We start from the raw sequence: 23,650 nt of genomic DNA on the forward strand, positions 1-23,650 counted from the left end.
TTGTCCCTGCTCTTGGCTCCATCTCTTCAAGTCTACTGCCTAGCGTGGCGCCGTCTGGGGTTTTGGACGACTTGTGGTGGGTTGTAAATTTCGGGTTCTGAATCGGTGTCTTCTTCGACTTCTTCTTCGTCCTCGTCCTCTTCTGAGATCTCTTCAAGATCCTCCTCTATCCAGCCGTTGTTTCCCTGATTAGGGAAATAGGGATCTCCAGGTAGGTGGAATCCTGCCATAGAGTATCATAAAATACTCCTATAGTACCATAAAATACTCCTATAGTATTTTAAATTTGTATGTTTAAAGGTTCTCAGTATGGTTTGTTGGTAAGTTTTAGACTCGTTATTCACTACGACCATTCCTCGACATACGTTAGTCACATCCCGGATAAATATAGTTGATCAGACTATATTCATCCCTGATCTGATTGCATACCCCGAGGCCTACTCGTACTGGTTCAACTTATCTTAATACTTTTTGTTTTGTTACTGTTGTGACACTGAACTAGTAAGTATGAATGTACTTATACCTTTATAAAAATAATCCTAATATTTTAAAGTATACTTGTACGAAAATGTTACGTCAGAGAGTTTTAATCCCATTGTATTTATAGTTTGTATATCTTATGTGGGTTTATATACTTAGTTCACAATAAACAATGCTCTGATACCAATCTGTCACACCCCCAAACCAGGATGGCGGAAACGTCCGGGGGTGAATGACTTTCATGTAGTGTATCATAACAATTGAGTAATAGTAAAAAAAGCAAACATAACCATCCATCATATATATAACTGAAAAAATTACATCATTGTAAGTGTTACATGTTTAAAAAGTCAATTACAGTATGATGACAAAAGATTTGTTTGACGCCTTAACGCCCCCATCCTCAAAAGCTGTTGGTAACATGTTTTACTGATTCCCTGAGAATACAAGTTGTTTGAAAAAGTGTCAACAATTAAGTTGGCGAGTTCATAAGAGTTTTTTGAAAAATAATAAGCCTTTCTGTGAAAAGATATCGTGTTTGTTTCCAAAAAATACGATATTTTCTATAAAATGAATTGTAGTCTTAAAATGTTCCAAAACCGAATTGTACTAGTGTTTTCCATACTTAAAATAGTAATATGTAATTTTATTCATGTATAAAACCGATTGAAGAATGTGTGTTCGTGTAAAATATATGTATAGTCGTTTCCCCATGTGAGTTCTCATAACCGTGCTAACACTGAACTTCCTGCCTCGACATTCTTCAGGCGTCGAGATATTTATGACATTTGTCACCCATAACCTGTCGGTCTGACTGTAGCTAATAGTCAGGGTGTGGGATCATCAGTCCCGTATATATCTATACACAAGTATCACGCTCTCGTATCGGAGATTCCGATTATAAAACAGGACTTTGGTGTATACCTCATTTAGGTACGATGAAGACAATGTCTCACAAATTTATTCAACGAGTGTAGGTATTTTTGTAATGAAAATGTTTGTATATGCAATTATCCCCTTTTTCGAAGATAATATCGAAAATGCTGTAAAACAATTATATATGTACTTTATATAATTTTACCCTTTGCTCAATGGGTTACAAAGGGGGTAAAGTTTCGTAAACTATATTTATAAAGTTTTAATGAAATGAACATTTTGTACTCAAATATATATATATATATATATATATATATATATATATATATATATATATATATATATATATATATATATATATATATATATATATATATATATATATATATATATATATAAGATTGGTTTGTCCGAAGGTTGGATCAATAGTGAGTAGGATTTTGATGAGTTTCAGATGGTTTGGGATACAAATGATGGTTGGATTGATGAGGAGATTGGTACGTTGGTTTCTGGTTATTGTTTTGATAAAGTTTCAGATTTTGGCTATTCATCCATGGTTGGGGACTTCGGTTGTATTTCATGGTCAGCATGGTAAACTCGTGATGAAAGGCTTGTTCATCAGAATCAACATCAAAATTGAGGGTTTCTTCTGGGTTTGGAACATAAGACTCCTGAAGATGTGATTCCTTCGGAATAGTAGTAGGTGGGGTATAACTTATCAAACTGACAAGTGCGAGTGGTCCAGCTGATATTTCCCTTAGGTTTTGAGAAACGTTGGATACATGACCTTAAAGTTTATAAAAAATTGAAAGAGTGTTAACGTTTTCAAAGAACCATTTCTTTGTAAACACTATTTAACATTACCCCAACCTTTACTCAAACTACTAATGAACTTTAGTTTATGTTCATTGGGAGTTCTCGAAACTCCATGGGTAGTGAGATTGTTCACCAAGATAAGAAATTTGTTGGAAGCAAAAAAAAAACAAATTCTCCGGGAAGAGTTGTGAAGGTTTCATAGTCATTGACAACATATATTAATCTCTTGTCTTTGACATTTTCAGACCCTTCCAATAAATCTTTAAGGGTATCATATATCTCCTTGGCACTTTTGTATAACATGTTAGGCTCGAACATGTGAGTAGGGATGCCCAACATCATCTCAAAGAAAGCAAGATTGTCTGGATGCATTTTCTCAAGATTAAGAGATGTAAATTGATCATTGCCAATTTCTTCTTGACTAAGAAATTGAGCAGCCACTAATCAATGTTCTAACTAGAACATGGGACCTTATATTACATATCTTCATATCCCTCAACGGCCAATAATGAGGCTCGAGTAGGGCTTCCCGTATTATTAGCTATGTTCAATGAATACAAAGGTTTATTAGGATTAGCCATTGTTAAGTTTTTCAAGTTTAAGAGCGATAGTGGTATATATGATGAACTTTTGTCGAGTAAACACATAAATGCAGATGAACACCAAGATGTTCTTGAGCAATGGTAATCTAGTCAAATGGATTCAAAGACTAATCCTATGGAAATTTAACTATGACTTAACTAAGCTTGGGACCAAAGTGTTAAGACATTAACTTTCTAGGTCTCATGTAAATTTAATTTTATTTGTTGGATAATAAAATCTAATTGAGGTATCAAGTGTAAAACTTAAAAGTTTATGGGTCGAAGTGTCATAATGTGAAATATTAGAACATTTAATCCCAGATTTCCCTCCTCTAATTATTTTTAACGGTTGGAAATGTTTGAAATAAATAATAACATGTATTTGTGGATGAATTGGGAGCTTGAAGTGAAACTATAGATCATTTAAATACATCTTAAAAGTTTGGAGTTCATATCCTTAAGAGAAGCTTAATGTAGCATTTATCTTCAATTTTCCATTATAGTATTATAGCTTTAGATTTATCTTAATTTTTAGTTCTAGGTATTAATCCATTGATTTTCTTGGGTCTGGTGTTAGATTTCAGGATAGATCAGAAATTTGGTGGTGAGATCACACTCAAAGAAGGAATATGATATCATGAAGCTTTAATCGACATTTAGAACCCTAATTTCATGGAATCATCATTAGATATTATGGAATTCAAATATAAGCAATGGTTAAAATAATGATGTACTCTGAATATTAATATGAAAATCATCAGTAGAATTTAAATATAGAAGTCATTAATATAGATATGAATTTAGAGAATAATGTTGAACAAATTATGAAGCTATGATAATTAGATCTTTAAATAATCAATAGAATAATGGATTGATGATGAATCAAGATGTTAATTGGTGATTTGAACATGTCAATGAATGTTATATAATCATATTAGTTCATTAGAGGTGGAATAAAGGGAAGAAAAGGGATTTTGACCTAGTTAAAAGGTTTGTGCAAAATCTTTGAAGTGTGTAGACGATAGCTCCACTCAACAGGGTGGATTCACAAACATATATCCATTTGACTGATTACTCTTATAGATGTGCACGCAAAACAAATTTTGATCTATTTCCGTTACACCCTCAAACCAGAATGGTGGAAACGTCTGGGGGTGGATGACTTTCATGTAGTGTATGATAACAATTGAGTAATACTAAAGAAAGCAAACATAACCAGCATATATATAACTGAAAAAGTTACATCATTGTAAGTGTTACATGTTTAAAAATTCAATTACAATATGATGACAAAAGATTTGTTTGACGCCTTAACGCCTCATCCTCAAAAGCTGTTGGTTACCTGTTTTACTGATTCCCTGAGAATAGAAGTTGTTTGAAAAAGTGTCAACAATTAAGTTGGTGAGTTCATAAGAGTTTGTAGGAAAAATAGTAAGTCTTTCCGTTAAAAGATATCGTGTTTGTTTCCAGAAAATCCGATATTTTCTATAAAATGAATTGTAGTCTTAAAATATTCCAAGACCGAATTGTACCAGTGTTTTCCATACTTAAAATAGTAATATGTAGTTTTGTTCATGTATAAAATCGATTGAAGAATATGTGTTCGTGTAAAATATACGTATAGTCGTTTCCCCATGTGATTTCTCATAACCGTGCTAACAGTGAATTGCATGTCTCGACGTTCTTTAGGCGTCGAGATATTTATGACATTTGTCACCCATAACCTGCCGGTCTGACTGTAGCTAATAGTCAGGGTGTGGGATCATCAGTCCCGTATAGATCTATACACTAGTATCACGCTCTCGTATCGTAGATTCCGGTTATAAAACAGGACTTTCGTGTATACCTCGGTTAGGTACGATGAAGACAATGTCTCACAAATTTATTCAACGAGTGTACGTATTTTTGTAATGAAAATGTTTGTATATAAAATTATCCCCTTTTTCGAGGATAATATCGAAAATGCTGTAAAACAATTATATATGTACTTTATATAATTTTACCTTTTGCTCAATGGGTTACAAAGGGGGTAAAGTTTCGTAAACTATATTTATAAAGTTTTAATGAAATGAACGTTTTGTACTCAATATATATATATATATATATATATATATATATATATATATATATATATATATATATAAGAATAATGTAATGTATTTTGTAAATGTTTTTCATATTTTTACGTTTTTATCAAAACGTTGTGTGTAAAAATATACTAGGTTGGTAGTAAAGCCATTTCACGCATTTAACGCTTTTCATAAAAATAGTAAAATAACGTATTTAAATGTTTGCGTTGTAACGTAAATTTTCTTATGTGTTACTTGTATTCCCCCCCCCCCCCCCCGAAAAAAAAACATAGAAAATGTCTTGAAAATCTAGGGGTATGAACTCACCTTATATGAATTTGCGGTTTGATAACGAGGTGACGGTGATGATCTTTATGCTAGAACACTTGGAGGTAGTCGTATCATATTCGTTTTTAACACATAATAATGTGTAAATTTGATGAACTAACATGAAATGTATTTGTAAGAATACTAGATTAAATGAGAAATACTTACAACAATTCTTGAATTAGTTTGGAAGATGGTCTTGTTTTTTTGAGAGAAAACAAGAATGGGATAAATTGGGTTTGAAGACTTGAGAGAATAAGTGTTTGATTTTTGAGAGAATTGGTGTTGAAATGTTAACTGTAAATGAGGTTGAATGGTCCCTAAATCGCGTGTGTGTGTGTATATATATATATATATATATATATATATATATATATATATATATATATATATATATATATATATATATATATATGTGTGTGTGTGTGTGTGTGTGTGTGAAGGAGGGATAAGGTGAAGTGATGTTTACATTGGAATGTGCACGTATCACGTTGGGAAACTAATTCAACAGATCAAGTGGCACCACTTGGCCACCTTTTGGAGATTTCGGTCAAGCATGACCGAAATTCCCTTATACACTCCTCAAAGTGTTGATTTTGGTCCAAGCATTATCTAAGAAAGGGATTTTGGCCTTAATAGGCCTTAATCAAGGTGTTTTTGGTCTTGTGGTGAATCTTTGAGGGTGATTTCGGTCTTATATGGCCGAAAACCCTTGGATCTTTGATTCCAAAAACTGAAATCCCTATAGTGGGGTATAATTTATGTTTTTTGATTTATTTCTTTGACTTTTGTTGACTAGGGGAGTTTATTACATCATGGTTTTTAACATATATAAACATGTTAACTTATATAAACATGTCCTCTTGGTTTTCAAAGTTCTATTGCATCAAGTTACATCTGTGAATTTACTTGTACATAGTTAAAGTTTAGACCTTGTTTGCTCTTGGAATTTTCCAATTGTCACAATTTCACCATTGGGCTCTTCCATTGGTTTAGGGATGTTATGTGAAGGATAATTTAAAGTGTTTAGGTTTAGGCACTTTAATTAGTCCATCTACATGTAATTAGGGATTAGTTACACGATAATAATTGGCCATTAGGTGTCAAGAATCTAGCTAAACAACATTAGAATTTTTGTAGTGCATTATCTACAAGTTAAGGTGAGTTATTCATAAGAATACACATCCTTAAACTTATTTTATGTTAACAGATTTGTTATAAGTTCATCTTTGTGTGTAGTATTTTAATGATCTACTCTATATATATATATATATATATATATATATATATATATATATATATATATATATATGTGTGTGTGTGTGTGTGTGTGTATGTATATATTGTGTATATGCATGAAAATATATTTGCAAATATATTTTAAAGTGTGGGGATTGTTTAAGTGTTTAAACAGAGTTTTAAGCCTAAGAATTGGATTAATATAAGATAGGATTATGACTTCAGTGAAGTCCCATGCCCTGGTTTTGGGTGTCCCATGCAAGAAGTAGCACTTACAAGTGTGACTGACTTCCTAGATAAGTCATGATCGAGGGTTGTACTTTGTAAACCTATTCCATGGTTTCATGTATGATGGTCACAAGATTCCAAAAGTGTTTAAAGATTGAAGCCTCTATGCAGGCTTAACATGAGAAGATAACACCTTGAGTATGCTTTAAGTTTACCAACTTGTCCTTTAGAGTGTTAGGCTTTGATCATAAGACTTGGGCAACAGGAAATATATGTATTTTATTTGCATAAATTGTTTGGTGCTTTAATGTTAGTTAATTGAATATGTAATGATATCATTGATGGGTTTTAGTATACTACAACATCCTATGGTGCACATACAACCCTAAATGCTTTAGATCTATATTTTCTCTAATTATACATGTAATATTGTTTCCAAAGCATTAAGCCTACCACTAGCATACAATTGACATAAACAACATAAAATACTAGTTAGGAGTTTACCTCTTTATGTAGCTTGTAGAACTTGTTGTGTTTGGCCTTTAAGAACTTAGCACCAATAGTATGAATGCCTCAAAGGGAATCACAACACACCTAGAACAAAGGATGACTTTTGAGAGAGTTTATTCCACTCAAATCGGTTATAGTGACCGCAAGAACACTAGTGTTCTATTTTGGATACTAAGGGACTTCTTTTATAGTGTGGCATGATTAGGGTCACACCATGTAAACCCTAATGGGCATGACTTTCCATATTCCTTAGGCTCCACGGGTTTAAACCTCCATGCATCATCCATGGATTGTCACATGGGTTTAGCCCAACCTAAGGAATCATGGATCATTGGCCCACACCATAAGAATGAATGATTTACCAAATCAACGCCTTATATTTAATTAGTCTCTTTTGATCACAAAACTAATTCCAAACTAATTCTTAATAAATCATAAATAACCTTTTCTCAAAAGTCCATCCTATCAAATTATCCTGGTGATATGCAACCCAAATGGACCATGCTACTCTCGGGTCAAGTACATACCAATTATAGTTATGGGCTTAGACACTTAATCCAACAGTCTCCCACTTGGATAAGTCTAATAAATATTATTGCAAGTACGACTCCACAACTCGACTAGCAATCGTAGCTCTTAAAAGCCGTAGTCGAACTCTGACCTAGTCAATGACGCGTCCATTAGATAAGGGATCATATATTCCGCCATTCTAGATATCGTATGGACTGAGACATGGATTTTAATCATTCTCTCTGTCCATCTGTTGTTTCCCAATTTCCGATTTATGACGACTGACTAATTGAACAAATCAAATCAGTCCAGGCTTGGCCAAGCACTTAGGGATGTCATCACTAAATCATCGAGGGGCTCACAGATATCGCTTTTATCCACATGGGGTAAAAGGAACGGATAAACTTCGACCCAAATGCTTGCTTGTACTTACTCACCAAATTACACACAACAATATGTTTTATAACACCAAGTTACTGGTGCGTTTACATACGTCAATGTGCAACCGACTCGCAAATACAACTCACACGTCTTGGTTTCAAGAATATAAGATATTATCGTCTCACAATCACTCGCGATAAAATCCATGAAGTGATTCAGATGAGCGTGGGTTGAATCCAATACTCGAATCTTATTCCAGGAGTACTCATGAACACTGTAGCAAACTTGTGCTATGACTAAAACACCTCTACAAACCCATTCATGACAGTCTTGCCTCAATACCTACTTCCAAAGTATGATCGATTGTGGATGGTTTGAATAACCTAGTTATTCGGGAAGTCAAAACATGCAAAGTGAAACACAAGAATAATACTAATCCTATATGGCCCCAAAACTTTTGAGTACCATATTGATTACTCATTATTCGTTGTACAATGTTTCAATTTATCAACTTAATACTTGAATTAAAACAATAGCTATGCCATACTCCAAGCATGCACACTATTTTTGTCTATGGTCCTGACTTTGTGAAATAGATCAATTGAAAACATTTCAATGATGCTCATTTCACAGTTCCAAATCTTTATTGCAAGTGTAAGAATTTCAAATTCTTGGAACTACTAGGAAGTGCTAGATTCTAAACTATCATGCAATGATTATTTTGTAGTGTCTAGGTACCAAAAGTCACAGAGACTTTACCAACAATATTACAAAATATTCCTTTGGAGATTATTACAAGACAATTCCATGGAAATGAAGTCTCAAATTCAAAGTACATTCCTTTAAACATCCTTCTTGCACAAAAGTTTCTAACTTCCTCATCTATTCTTCAACTCCCAATATGGAAACATTCCATATTTTCCATATGATAACTCATTATTAATAGAATCTTGTCTGTTCATAATAATGTCAATATGGTCCATCCATTACTATACTTCCAAGTGTCCTTAGGCGACCAGTCCTTGGCGAACCTTAGATTGTCCTTAACAGTTGTTTAACCACTTTAGTCATATCCGGTTCTATTCATTTTTCCCTCTTAATGCCCTAGGCATTTGGAAAATTAGAACACGAGAATATTATAGCATATGCAAGCGATCCTATACCCGAAGTATATGGGACACGATTCATAATGTCTAACATAAAGACCTGCTACTTGATCAGCCTTTTGCTATAATATTTCTATTTACCATGTTCTCATAATTCGAATTAAGAAGCAGGATGCCGTAATCATAATTAAATTTTGAGAACGCAATTAACATTTCCATATATAGAATTTCCTTATGTTGAACCATTCCAACATAACATTCATATATATTTGACTAAATTTGATTAAAAAAACTCAATCTAAGCTTTTAGATTTTTGAAATGAAGTATAATTTCCTCTCCCTTAATTATAGAAAAAGAACTTTTCAAACCCACAACTTTGCAAATTGAAACTTTTGTTTTCTATAATTAACATTGCTAACTTGCAACACTTACCATAATAATTATGCTCCCACTAGCACAATAATTATTATCTTACTAGCATAACACTTATGCTCCCACTAGCTTTGACATGTATTCAGAAATCAGCTGGACTTCTACAAATCAATTACTTATTGACTTTCATTACCAAAGTTCAGATTTCTGATACGAGATGCTTCGATAAGACTTTATCTAGGCTTCTCAAAATCGTAGACCTTTCCTTAGATAGCTCACATGTGTGTCTTAACAATTTTAGAACTTACAGCCATAAGTCTGGAATGTTTAGACCTTTGCCATTTCTCACAATTCGAATTATGAAGAGGGATGTCGTAATCATAATCAAATTTGAGAATGCAATTAACACAATTGCTACCTATTTAAAATCTACTTAGTGAAAGTGTTTCCTCACAATCATTTTCATGAATTGGAGAGAAACCATATGACACTTAGATTTTATGGTACATGTGTTCCTATCCATGTGAATTTGTCATAACCATAATCACAAGACAAAGTTAGTGACAAATCCAAACTCATATGGACTGAACTTGTTCAATCTTAATTTCTTGCCACCTGGCAGCACAAGGGCCTACCATTGCTTCGAAGTTATTATGCAAACAATTGAGAACTCATAGAACTCACATGCATAGTCAACTTAACTGGAATGGGCACAGAAACAAGAATATGTCAACACGATAGGTTACAAACCTCAAGACATGTGCTAGTGTTTAACAACAAGTTTACTCTTGATTAGTTCTTGAAACTTTCAAGATCTTTAAGACTCCCACTGACCTCTTGACATATAAGATTCACTTTGTCAAGGAACATTACTTGACAAACAAATATTCAAGAGTTAGTGTGGATTCTAATCAAGACTAACACTTCACACAATTGGCCTTAGTTGGTCTTTGTTTTATCCAAAACATCACAACTTACCAATTTCAAATGTACAAGAGTAGAAAACATATTACTCTACATTTGATAAGTGTTATAAACCTTCTTAATTTGATGTCACTCAAGGCACAATCTTGGAGTATGACTCTAAGACTTGTTTTTGGAACGAAGTATGACTCGTCTTCTAGATTTAACCATTTCAACAATTCACGATTCCTCTTCTTAGCCATACAAATGCACTAAGATATCCTTAGAGGATCAATTGTGATATGGTTTTCCATAATCATTAAGATGATCATAAAACACAATACTAAAGTACTCTCCCATCTTTTCAGATTGGAGAAACTTCTATCTTTCTGCCTAATTTGATTCTTCTCATTCGTTCTGCCATACATTGAAACTTTTCCAATGTTCCAGAATTATACTTAAAATTGTAAGCATAACCATATTTACTTAACTTTAGTAAATCATGACGAATAGTCTTATTGTTCTTTGTGGTGGACCTGACCAACGCACACCCAGTGTACCGGATCCCTTTGTCCTTCATTAGACTCACATATACATGTGAATAAGGAATTAGTCTTGATTTCCCAAAGACGAAAATTCTCATTCATCATACAAAACAAGTTGCATGATTCCAAGTTTCTGTCCAATTGAAACTTGGTTTATGAGAATCTTTTCTTATTTGGCAAATTCTCGACACTACCACAAACGAAAGAATCAAATTCATATTGATAACATAGAAACATACAAATATCAATTTTCACAAATGCCATTGCAAGGAGATATAATAAAAACAAAAATTTTATTTATTTATAAAATGCGGAAAAAACTTTTCCCTACAATGCAATTACAAATGAAAACTATGTTATTACAAATTTCGAAGCAATCTATCATAACTCTTAAGCAGCAGCTCAAAAATCCGATCATCGAACCATGCGATTGAAATCCATCTTCGCGACCAGATTCAACATACTCTTCCTTTAAGCGTCCTTCCTTTTGCATGATCCTACAAAACATCAAAATGCAACCTTGTCACATCATGTATTAAGAATCAATAATTAGGAACTTAATAGAGTTAGATAGTAGACTTACCTGGAGTAGAACCATACAATTTGACTAAAGTTCTCAGGTAGCCAGGGCAGCTTCGATTCCAATGTCCCTTTCCTTGGCAATAGAAATAAACCGGTTAATTGGGAATGGCATATGGAGCAATCTCAGATTTGGCCTTTCCCTTATGATCAAAAATTTTGATCATGGCCAATTCCTTTCCTTTAGGATAAGGAATCATTTCTGGGATATCCATGTCATCATTGCCCATGTCAGCTTGAGAGGTAGATCTTCTAGTCAAATTTGCTTGACCATTGCGCCAAATCATTGCTGATTCAGCAGTAATTAGCAAATAAGTAAGATCAATAAGGGTCATGTCATGATCTGTCACATAGTAGTCTTTAACAAACTCACTATATGACTCGGGAAGTCACTGAAGAACCCAATCAATAGCTAACTTCCTTGGGAACACGACACCCAACATTCTCAGTCTGTCAATGTGTGACTTCATATCCAAGACATGTGCACATACAGACTTTCCTTCCTGCCAATAGGGCTTTGAGTGACCTTGAACTTGTGGGTTAGGGAGAATAATTACAGGACGTGGAGGAAGTGAAGCATGATTTCCACTTCCACGATCCAATCGCGGAACATCATCTTCAAGAGGAAAGCTTGTTCCAAGAGATTTGGGAAGACCATAGTTGTCTAAACTTAGACATTTATGAGGGAGAAATTCAAGTTTAGTTGATTTTAGTCCTTAATGTAACACCCAACATGAAATATTAAGGCTAGGACCCAACACAATACTTTACAATTCGGAAGAGGGATGTCGTAATCCAAATTGCAAAATATTTGAAGGTAGGTAAATGACGATTTACCAATTTCCACCCTGAAAAACGAAATTGATTATTAAGTTTTAAATGGATTGAAATTTCTAGATCCTTTGAGATTCATTGAACTTTTCAATGGCATGTTTAAATCTCGATTGTGCCCTTCAAGTTTGTGAGTGGGATGCCGAGGATCACAAACAAGGTGTGAATAACCATGCAAATTAGCTTGGTACACCCAATGTTACAACCACCTAATCAATGTGCCAGTCAACCACACACGCTCCATTGATCTATGATTAACATCAAGCTACCCTTTGCCACGCACTGTCAGTCCCAGATTAGTGTGCCGGTTAACCACACACGCTCCACTAACGACTTAACAAGGTGCAATGTGCAATTTCATGGGTTAGCACCAAATTCACATTTTCCTAAGTAACTAAGATTGGGAATTTATAAGTGTTTAGTTACTTAGTATTTCATTATAATTTTAATGAGAAATTAAATGTCCTGTCAAACCCGTTCGGCTAACGACCCTCCACCAGTCAAGGAAGCGGTGGGTGAGAGTGGACACCCATTAAACTGCCATTTTATAGGCAGTAACCTTATACCCCCCTTATAGACCGGCTTCGTGAATGAGGCTGTCACACCCCCAAACCAGAACGGCGGAAACGTTCGGGGGCGGAGGACTTCATGTAAGTATCACAACATATGCAATATAGTAATCAAAGTACAAACAACCATTGCATTAATAAGTATAAGTTTTACATAAGTGTTTAAACATTACATATTCAAACACCAAAATAGGTACAGTAGAAGACAAGAGTACAATACGGTACTAGGTAGTCTTCTCAAAAGCTTCGGGAGTGTACCTGTCTATTGGATTCCTGAGAATACAAGTTATTTTGAAAGAGTAGATCAACATTTAAGCTGGTGAGTTCATAAGTATTTTAGTTCTATAAAGTATACTCTAAGTTCTTTTGGAAAAGTTTGTTGGTTTCCCCCAGGAAATCCTATATTTCCTGATGTGATAAAATGATAACCTCAATAGTTCCCTCTACAATTACTTAGTTTATACTAGTTATATATAACCTAATATCGAATGGACAGTTAAATGGGTGTATCTGCCCTAAGCCCACAACCAAACAAGGAACAGGAAGTAAGGCGGAAGTCACACATTTCACTGTCAATCGGATATAAACTTATATATAATTCTGATGTATAAACTAAGGAATTATAGAATTAGCCACTAAAGGACCTTTTTGTTATACTAGTTTAAAGAGAGTGAATGACTAAGTTCCATCTGATAAGTAGTTGTAAATCCCCATAAAACCGTTTCTGAATAGTAGTTTTAAATTCCCATAAAACTGTTCTATTTGTAAAAGTAGTTTAATCCCATAAACTGTTTCATTTGTAAAAGTATTCTTAGTTATATCTGTTCTACAGTATAACATTGGTATTAATCCTGGAAACTATTATATTATCCATAATATTGATTTGTGGTTTTAAACGTTCCAAAACCAAAAGTACAAGTATATTTTCCATACTTGATTTCATGATACGTAGTTTTTACTATAAGTAAAAACTAACAGAAGGTATATTTGGTCAGTAGGATGTAATTATCTTTTCTTACAGTTCTAAGAGAAGTATATTACTAAGTAATTTACTTGTTGTTTTATCCATGTGAGTTCTATTAACCATACTAATATGACTGATGTGCCTGATGCGACGTTCTTCAGGCGTCGAAAACGGTATGACATTTGTCACCCTAGGCTTGCCGGCCAAACTGTAGCAAACAGCAAAGGTGCGGGATTGTCAGTCCCATATAGATCTATACACAAATTTACGCTCTCCCTCCAGGGGATTCTGGTTAATAAGTCAGGACTTAAGGTCATACTTAGATAAGTACACCATGAAGAGTCTCACAAATTTATTGTTTCAACGAGATTATGATGTATTATTACCCCGTGATTGCTAACCCTGGTACGTTGTATGGTACCCTTGTTAATACAAACCCGGTATGATGTATTATTACCCCATGATTGCTAACCCTGGTACGTTGTATTGTACCCTTGTTAATGCAAACCCGGTATGATGTATTATTACCCCGTGATTGCTAACCCTGGTACGTTGTATTGTACCCTTGTTAATGCAAACCCGGTATGATGTATTATTACTTCTTTAATATATTATCCATATACTAAAAGTATTATACGTATCCTGGTATAGATAAATGAATTGTTAGTAATTTCCTTGGAATAAAAAATATACAATCGTGAATCATACTTGTATATTTAGTTTTGAATCATAAATTATACCTATATAATTTATATGTTCTATCTGATTAGCATGATTTCTCATGGATGAACACCTTTGCTCAGCATGATACAAAGGTAATGATACCGAATGAAGTAACCTTTTTATATTCATATATGTATAATATATACATATAATTAAGAAGGAAACGACCTTTGGACAAATAACACCACCTTAATTCCACATCCAAACAAGGAAAAGGAAATAAGATAATTCATTAGTCCTAAGCCCTTCAAATCTTATTTATATATTTATCCAGATATAAACATGATTTTGGCAATTATAATTTGAAATAGTTTATAAAACCTTTTTCAAAGAATTTAACAGTATTAAAAGAGTTCACATGACTTTAAAGATTTAACATGGCTTTAAGTCATTTAGGAAGTATTTGGAAATCCTTAAAAGCATAAGGAAACCCTTTGTGTGACTATTATCACATACAATTATTAACACAATATATATTGTGTTCAACTTGTATTCCCCCCCCCCCCCCCCCCAAGAAAAAGCATTTAAAAACCATTAAAAAGGTAGATTATATGGGTATGAACTCACTTGATAAGTGATGATTTGGGCAGCGTTTCGTTTCTATAGCTGATCTTTCTCGAAGAAACCGCGAGTTTTTGAGTAAAAACCGGGCTTTATGCGGGTAGCACTTCGACTGGAAAGAGGTTAGCTTCTCGAGAATTCTGGGGCTTCGGGGCTTGCTTCGGGTTTTAGATACGATACCGGGGCCTTGGGGGTTGTTTGTGAGGTTATGGAAGTGAAAGGGGTGAAAAAGGATGAAAAGTGGTGAAAGAAATGCCTTAAATCCGAGAGATCTCGCACCCTTTATATAGGGTGCGAGGGTGCGGTCCGAAGGGTGAGTCAGCAGCGACACGCGTCGTCAGTAGCGAGGGCCACGAGGCCGAGGTCCGGATGCGAGACAGGGAGGCGAGGGGTGTCGGATCCGGAGTCCACCTAACTTCGGTCCAATCAGAAGATGCCAGGCGAGACTTCGGTCCAATCAGCAGACGACACGTAGCAGACACGAGGAGGCCTCGCATACGAGGTGACGTGGCCGAAGGTCAGCCATGCGAAAATTCCCGGTTTTCAACATTTCTCGATTTTTGTGCCAAAAACTTGCGAAATTCATAACTTTCGCATACGAGCTCCGTTTTTGACGTTCTTTATATGCACGCGTAGGTAAAATTATACTCTAAGGCTTTCATTTAGAATTAGTCGGCTAATTTTGACTTTATTTTTAATATTATTATTTTTAACAGACCGGGACAGGAAATCCGTTAAAAATTCATAACTTCTTCATCCGGCGTCCGTTTTCGTCTGTCTTTTTACCGTTGTACTACTTTTGACGAGACCTTCGATTCTCGTTTGAGTTGTGTCGGCTAAATATCGATCGATTTATATTTCGAATTTTTAGTTGTCTACTGTTAAACTGAAACTTAGAAAAATCATAACTTCCTCATACGAAGTCAGATTTTTACGTTCTTTTTATGAAAGTTCTCGGTTTAACATATTCTACAACTTTCATTTAGATTGTTAAGGCTAAAGAGCCTTTTATCGAAAATTCACATTTTACACTGAACAGTGTTTTGCCGGTTTTGTCGCGGATCTTCGATTGGTCATAACTTCTTCGTTATAACTCGGATTTCAGTGTTCTTTATATTTTTGGAAACCTTGTTACAATATCTACCACTTTGTTCATCCCAATTACGATTATTGATCAATTTATTTTTGACCTAAATTTGACTGGTGTTACAGAGGCCTACTAACGGTAAGACTGACTTTGTTCTTATGCATATATAAATATTAAACCGATAATATTATAATAGTATAAGGGTTGAATTTTAAAATTTTAAAACTCTAGGGTTTGAAACTAAATGTTTCAAAGTGAGACTTTGCATTTACAAATTCCAAAACTTGAGGGCAAGTTTTGAACTATTCAAAGACTTTTGGTATCTATAACTTATGAGTTTAATATAGGTTTTATGAAAAGACTCTTGACATTCCATAACTTGAGGACAAGTTATGGGGTTCATAAAAACATTTATGCAAAAGACTCTTCAAGTTCCATAACTTGAGGACAAGTTATGGAAGACTTAAAACCACTTTATGATGACATTTAAAAATGAGACTTTTTACTTTCCATAACTTGAGGACAAGTTATGGATTTCATCAAAAACATTTAGATCAAAAATTGTAACTAACAAAATCAAACAATTTGTCTATGATCTAATTAAACTCATAAGTAAAGATAATTCATATCAAACAAGTTTCAAGAAATTAGCCTAAACACATAAACTAATACAAATCATGAAACTTTGACAATTATCTTTTATTTGGATGAGAATAAACATTACCATATCAACAAAATCAAATTTTATGAACTAAAACATTTTGTGGTAATGATTCTAATCCAAAACAGGCCAAAAAACTCGAAAATCAGCACACAGGGGAACCAACTCGTCGAGTACATGAACTGGACTCGCCGAGTTGGGCTGTTTCTGAGTGGACTCGACGAGTCCCCCAATGGACTCGGCGAGTTCACTGTCCAGAATGCAGAAAATTCGATTCTTTTGCTTTGAAAACCAATAAAACATCAAGTATAGTGGAAAACAACCCTAGGCTCTGATACCACTGATGGGTTTTAGTATACTACAACATCCTGTGGCGCACATACAACCCTAAATGCTTTGGATCTATGTTTTCTCTAATTATACATGAAATATTGTTTCCAAAGCATTAAGCCTACAACTAGCATACAATTGACATAAAAAACATAAAATACTAGTTAGGAGTTTACCTCTTTATGTAGCTTGTAGAACTTGTTGTGTTTGGCCTTTAAGAACTTAGCACCAATAGTATGAATGCCTCAAATGGAATCACAACACACCTAGAACAAAGGATGACTTTTGAGAGAGTTTCTTCCACTCAAATCGGCTATAGTGACTCCAAGAACACTAGTGTTCTATTTTGGATACTAAGGGACTTCTTTTATAGTGTGGCATGATTAGGGTTACACCATGTAAACCCTAATGGGCATGACTTTCCATATTCCTTAGGCTCCATGTGTTTAAACCTCCATGGATCATCCATGGATTGTCACATGGGTTTAGCCCAACCTAAGGAATCATGGATCATTGGCCCACACCATAAGAATGAATGATTTACCAAATCAACCCCTTATATTTAATTAGTCTCTATTGATCACAAAATTAATTCCAAACTAATTCTTGATCAATACTAATTAAATAATATGATTTAATATTAATATATTAGAACTTATAATATATTAAAAAATCATAAATAACCTTTTCTCAAAAGTCCATCCTATCAAATTGTCCTGGTGATATGCAACCCAAATTGACCATGCTACTCTCGGGTCAAGTACATACCAATTATAGTTATGGGCTTAGACACCTAATCCAACAATCATCTCTATATTATTCTTTTTCCCAATTATATTAAGAAAAACTTTTAATGATTTTAAAACCATTTTGGAAGATTTTATGCTTGGATTTTTAACATTCTCTAGAAACCTTTAAGAGTTAGTCTATTGAAGTACTCACTAGACTTTTCAAATCCAACGTTGTATTTTAAAATGTATTCAAAGTATGGAACCTGATAAGGCAATATATAGAAGAAGCTTGGATTTTAGAAGATTTTGGTTGTGTGATAACATTTAATTTACTTATATCGTTATTGTGTATCAAATGTGACGAACTTGCCTAACTAAATTTTATATGTTAACTTTTGGGACCTATATTCCGCAACTAAATCTTTTGAAGTTAAACTTTTATATTTAAAAATTGTTAATAAAATTTTCCAAAGAGTGGGGGATTCCACTAATCCTCCTTCCATACTACCTATGAAATCGTATTGACCATTTCTCTCCCAAGAAAGAAAGACATGAATAACAACTTTGGTCAAGTTGGGGTCTAGCAACATTCCATATGATCTTATGGAGATTTTTAGTGATAATCAATTATGAGTATCAACTAATAAATCAAATGATTCCTACATTGCAATGTATGATCCTCAAGCATCTTATGGTAATTTTATTGTTAATTATTGTTTGTATAATTGATCATGTTATTGGAGTTACTAAAAATATTATTGTAAGGTCTGTTGTGTTATTGATTCCTTAAGTGACGATGAATCGCCCAAACCCTAAAAAAATTGACATGTGTTGAATTTGATCGACGGGACATTTGACCGATTCAATCTGATCGAGTATAATATTTTATTGCTAAAATTAAAATCTCTCCATTATGTGTGCCTACGTTTTACCACTCTACCAACATCGCTTCTTGTGTCCACAACCATGACATGTTGATTGAACCCTTCCTTAACCCCTACAATTTGTCTTATATAGCAAGTAAATATAAAAGTATATAAACCCAATAAATGTTTCTCCTCACACTTATATGGTACAAGGGAAATTACCATCCTTCACGTTTAATACTTCTAACATGTGCTTCTAGGTTTGCCCCAAATTGCAATAAAATAAGTGGAGATAGGCGCTATTGTCGCAATCTTGAAGCTTTTTCAAGCTTTGTGTGAGCAAAGGCAACAAGATATGTGGGTGGAGATGCTTTTTTAGAACTTTTAATACACACACCCACTATACTACTCCTAAATCTACATATTTTTTGTTGGATTAGGTGTCTAAGCCTATAACTATAATTGGTATGTACTTGACCCAATAGTAGCATGGTCCTTTTGGGTTGCCTTCACTCATGCAACTTGATAGGATGACAAGTGGAGAGAGAGTAGGATTTATTATATGAATAATAAATTGATACTCAAAATGATTTTATTAATATATTACAAGATTAATATATTATTTGGAAATCATATTATTAATTGGTAATTAATCATAAATTAATCTCGTATTAATTTTGGGATTAAAGGAACTGATTAATAATTGAGGGACTGTTGTGCAAATCATTGATAGTTGCATAATTGGGTTGATAGACTCCATAGAGTGGAGTGGACGAAATCCTAAGGGGGAAGCCCTATAGATTTTGTCCAAGGGCACTAAGGAGGGAGTCCATGGGCTGCTTGGTGCCTAAGCAAAGCATTAGGGTTTCCACCTTAAAACCCTAGTAGCCACATCTATTTAAAGGACCTCTACATAGGATTTTCGGCCTCCCATGCATATGATTCATTCCCTGGCCGATTTCCTTACCTCTCCAAGTCTTCCTTTGCATTGAGTGTTTGTGACTCCATTAGAGGTGCAACACATGGGGCACTAGGCTTTCAGAATTCAAGATCAAGCAAGAATTGTACTTGTTATTACAATATAACAAGTGAGGTAATGTTCCAAACCCTATTTTACATATGAATTTCGAAATTGGTACGCTAGTTATTAGGGTTTATGCTTTCGATGATTATTGCATGTACAATTAGAGAAAACCTAGATCCAAAGCATTAGGGTTGCATGTGCACCATAGGAATGTTGTAGTGCTCAAAACCATCAGTGGTATTAGATCCTAGGTCGTTTTTATATTGTATTTAATGCTATGCTAAATTTTTCAAAGCTGAAAGTTTTCATTTTTTGATTTTGTCTGATTCCACGACGTGGAATAGCCTTCCACGACACGAAATGGGATCTGACGAAAATTTTCGGGATTTTGGCTAAGATTGGATTTGGATGATTACCATAAAAAAAATTTCTAATAAAAACTTCGTTTTATCTGTTATGGTAATGCCAAACTATAAGATAATTATTAGTTTATATGATAAAGATAATTATTTGTATTATTTGATGTGAATTATCTTGCCATAAATTGAATTAGGTCAAATTTAGATAATGACAGATTATTTTAATTATTTTAAATTTGATCTAGAAAGTTTTGAAAAGTTTCAAAACTTTCCCTCAAGTTTTGGAATTTAAAATTTGATTAAAAGGTTTTAATTTTGAAATATTAAATTCTAAAACCCTAGTGTTTTAAAAGTTTAAAATTACACACTCGTGGATTTTATTAATTAATTAATTAAGTGTTTTAATTAAAAGACAATTAATAAATCCATAGATAGGTTTAAATTTAATTTATTAAAAGATTAAACCATTAGTATTTTAAGTGTATAAAATACACCCTTACACTATATAAAATTAAAAGTCTAATATATTATATATGTATAAGTAAAAGGTCAATCTTACCGTTAGTAGGTCTCATTCACGAAGCTGGTCTATGAGGGGTGTTTAAGGAAGCGGCGTGTAAAATAACCGCCATTGGGTATCTACTATTACCCACCGCACCCTTGACCAGTGGAGGGTCGTTAGCGGAACGGGTTGGATAGGACATTTAAATCCTCAATAAAAGTATAATGAAATATTAAGTAACTAAACCTTTTATAAATTCCCAATCTTAGTTACTTTAGGAAAAATGTGAATTTGATGCTAACCCATGAAATTGCACATTGCACCTTATTGGTCATTAGGGGAGCGTGTGTGGTTAACCGGCACACTAATATGGGACTAATGAAGGATGACAATGGGTAACTCGTAAATTATCGTTGATTGACGGAGTGGTGTGGTTAACCTGCACATCGATTAGATGATAAATGACTTCGAGAGTACCAAGCTAATTTGCATGGTTATTTACACCTTGTTTGTGATCCTCGGTATCCCAGTCACAAACTTGAAGGGCATAATCGAGATTAAACATGCCATTGAAAACCTCAATGAATCTCAAAAGATCTAGGAGTTTCATTTAAAACCTAATTCGTTTAAAATTTCATTTTCGTGGTGGAATTGGTAAATCGTCATTTACCTACCGACAAATAGTTTACAATTGGATTACGACATCCCTCTTTCGAATTGTTAATATTGTGTTGGATCCTAGCCTTAATATTTCATTTGGGTGTTATATTAAGTATTAAATCAACTAACTTGAATTTCTCCCCTTTTGTAGATGTCTAGTTCTGACAACTATGGTCTTCCCGAATCTTTTGGAAAAAGCTTTCCTTATGAAGATGATGTTCCACGTTTCGATCAAGGAACTAGAGATCATGCTTCACTTCCTCCACCTCCTCCAATAATTTTCCCTAACCCACGTGTTCGTCGACTTGAAAAGTTCAAGGTCACTCAAGCCATATTGGCAAGCAAACACGAAGATGGAAAGTCTGTATGTGCTCACGTCTTGGAGATGAAGTTGCATATAGACAGGTTGGGAATGTTGGGTGTCATTGTCTCAAGGAAGCTGGTTGTTGACTTGGTTCTTCAATCACTTCCTAATTCATATAGCAGGTTCATTAAGGACTACTATATGGGATACCCCAATGTGACCCTTATTGATCTAACCTATTTGCTAATTGCTGCTGAATCAGAAATGATTTGGCGCACTGGTCAAGCAAATTTGATTGGAAGATCAATCTCCCAAACTTCCATGGACATTGACAATGGCGACATTGGAAGTCCAGAAAGGTTTTGTCTTCCCAATGGAAAGGGATCGGCAAATGTCAAACCATTTGACCAAATGGTAAAGAGAAAGGCTAAGTCTGAGATTGTCCTGTGTACCATTCCAAAAGAGTCCATTTGTTTATATTGACAACAGAAAGGGCATTGGATGTGAAGTTGTCGTATCTACCTGAAGGATCGCAAGGCTGGTAAAGTCAAAATATATAACTCTGCTTCAGGATCGAAGAAAGGAAAGGAAGCTTAAAGGAAGAGTAAGTTGAATCTGGTCGCGAAGAGATGGATTTTGATCGCATGGTTTGATGACCAGATTTTTGAGCTGCTTAGGAGTTATGATAGATTGCTTAGGAATATTAGTAACATAGTTTTCATAAGTATTTGCATTGTAAGGACAAGTTTTTCCGCAATTTTATAAATAAAGAAAATTTTGATTTTATCTTATTTTATGTTTCCTTGCAATGGCATTTGTGAAAATTGTTTATATGTTTGTATTAATAGCAATGTTGAAAATGTTTGATTCTTAGTTATATCGATTGTGGTAGTGTCGTAATTTTCAAAGTAAGGAAAGATTCCCATCGCCCAAGTTTCAATTGGAAAGAAACTTGGAATCATGTGATTTGAATTATATGATGTATGAAAATCTTGGTACTTGGGAAAATTGGGACTAATTCCTTGTTCGCATATGTATGTGAGTCAAGTGAAGGACTAAAGGATCTGGTACACATTGATGTGCACTGGTCAATGGCCGCCACAAATAACGATAAGACTATTCATCATCATTTACTAAAAGGTTAGTAAATATGGTTATGCTTACAAGATTAAGTGTGATTCTGGATCATTGAACAAGTTTCAATGTATAGCAGAACGAATAAGAAGAATCAAATTAGGCAGAAAGATAAAAGTTTCTCCAATCTGAAAGGAAAGGAGAGTACTTTAGTATCGTGTTTTATGATCATTCTATTGATTATGGAACCATGTCAGAATCGATCCTCTGAGGACACGTTGGTGCATTTATATGGCTAAGAAGAGGAATCAAGAATTTTTGAAATGGTTAAATCAAGAAGATGAGTCATACTTCGTTTCAAAATCGAGTCTTAGAGTCGTACTCCAAGATTGCGCCTTGAGTGACATATCTAAACTAGGTTTATAACACCTCATGAAATGTGGAGTAGAAGTGTTTTTTACTCTTGCACATTTGAAAAATTGGTAAGTTGTGATGTCTTGGATAAGACGAAGACCAACTAAGACCAATTGTATGAAGTGTATTTTCTTAATGAGAACCTGCACTAACTCTTGAATATTTGTTTGTCGAGAAATGTTTCTTGACAGAGAATCTTATATGTCAAGAGGTCAGTGGGAGTCTTAAAGGTCTTGAAAAGTATCAAGAACTAATCAAGAATAAACCTATTATTCATCACTAGCACACGACTTAAGGTTTGTAACCTATCGTGTTGGCATATTCTTGTTTCTATGCCCATTCCAGTTAGTTCGACTATGTATGTGAGTTCTATGAGTTATCATTTGATTGCACAAGGCAAAGAACCTTAATCAATGAAAGTACATTGACCAGTATATAGGTGAACTACTCAACAACATGAAGCAATG

The sequence above is a fragment of the Lactuca virosa genome, chromosome 2 (genome assembly GCF_052849685.1).
Source record: "Lactuca virosa cultivar CGN04683 chromosome 2, Lactuca_virosa_CGN04683_v6, whole genome shotgun sequence".
Taxonomy (NCBI): domain Eukaryota; kingdom Viridiplantae; phylum Streptophyta; class Magnoliopsida; order Asterales; family Asteraceae; genus Lactuca; species Lactuca virosa.